We start from the raw sequence: 1484 nt of genomic DNA, 5'->3' as shown, positions 1-1484 counted from the left end.
TTTTATTGAAGTACTTTCTGAAGGAGAGTCATTGTTCTTATGCAGGAGCACGGCAGCCAATCGCTGCTCAACAAACACCCAAAGCCAGGGACTTGACAATGTGCAGATCTTATAATCTTGGTTGAAGGATAAACAGTGACCAGGACACATGACTGCATCCTGCTGTCTTCAACAAACTTCAATCTGCAAGTTTTGAAGATGGTTCTGGCCAGTTTCGAACGAGGCAATTCTTCACATATGAGGTAAACATGATAACCATTGCCCTGCAGAAACAGGGGACAGGAGAAAAGCTCAATGGGACTCACTAAAATGTTAAGCGGTGACGTCATGCAGCAACACTTTGAGTCTTTATTTTGAAGAAATGGAATTCGGCTGCTCTCTTTGGGAATGCTGGAGACAGACTGATACAATAATGTCATCATCAAAAGGCACAGCTCGACAAGAGGCCCATAGTATCGGTGTCAATTTTCCACAAAGAGCTTTCGAGTTAATCTCAATTTCTTCGTCTCTTTCCGTAACTATGATTTTTTTTCTCCCTTTCAAGTCATTGTCCATTTCCCTTTTGAAAACTCTGAGTTAAGAAGAACAATATTGAAAGAGGTTCAGGAGCTGCTGCCGTGTCCATGCTCAGTGTGTGAAAATTAACAAAGATTCCCTGACTCATTGAGATGAAGGGTTGGATTCTGAATTACTTTACAATTATTCAAATTTTTAAAATAGTTGATTTCAAATCGAATCTTCAGAAAACAAATGTCTGTTCTGACCAATCATCTCCTCATTTTCCTCAGTCGATACTTTTTACCAACATTTCATTGAGCAAACACGCACAGTCACCACAGGAAATAAAACACATCATTTGAAACATTGAAATAGTGAAAAACTGAAATAATGAAGTTAATAGTGGAGATGATTTCTGTATGTTACAAAGTGCAGGATGATCTGATTAACTGGCGGAGCTGGTTCGAGTTTCCCAATGACCTATTTCTGCTCCTTTGCTTCTGTTCTATTTCGATGATAATCCCAGTGAAGGGAATTAAGAGCAGCTATACAAGACGTGGTGGTGTGGCCGAGCGGTCTAAGGCGCTTGATTAAGGTTCCAGTCTCTACAGAGGCGTGGGTTCGAATCCCACCACTGCCAAGCGTTCAGGTAATGTACCTTCTGGGATCTACAGCAGCCCCATTCAAACCAACAGGTCAACAGATACCAGCTCACACCAGCGGAGTGTGCGGTGTTTTATTTTGATGGGAAGAACGAGGAGAGGCAATATAAATATGAATTTCTGTAGGGAAAAGGCGGGGTGCGGAACTACAGTAGTTGACTTGCCCTTCCAGAGAGTCGACATGCTGAATGACCGTCTGATGTAGCCGTCTATGATTTTATACAAACATCATTAATACAAATCTGGGGCTTGGATTCGTGACTGAGTGTTTAAGGCGGCATGTTTTGAATGCATTGGGATCTCCACAGGTAGGCTGGAATCCTG

At 42.0% G+C, this 1484-nt stretch overlaps 1 non-coding gene across 1 annotated transcript; it reads left to right on the top strand.

Annotated features, from left to right (window-relative positions):
• Nucleotides 1–1056: 1056 nt before the first annotated feature.
• Nucleotides 1057–1138, top strand: trnal-aag (transfer RNA leucine (anticodon AAG)). Its single transcript has one exon. It is a non-coding gene; the product is annotated as a tRNA-Leu (tRNA).
• Nucleotides 1139–1484: the final 346 nt, after the last annotated feature.

The sequence above is a fragment of the Cetorhinus maximus genome, chromosome 23 (assembly GCF_964194155.1).
Source record: "Cetorhinus maximus chromosome 23, sCetMax3.hap1.1, whole genome shotgun sequence".
In the NCBI taxonomy this organism is placed as follows: Eukaryota; Metazoa; Chordata; class Chondrichthyes; order Lamniformes; family Cetorhinidae; genus Cetorhinus; species Cetorhinus maximus.
Note: the sequence above shows the minus strand (reverse complement) of the source record. Positions and strands in the feature narration are given on the sequence as shown.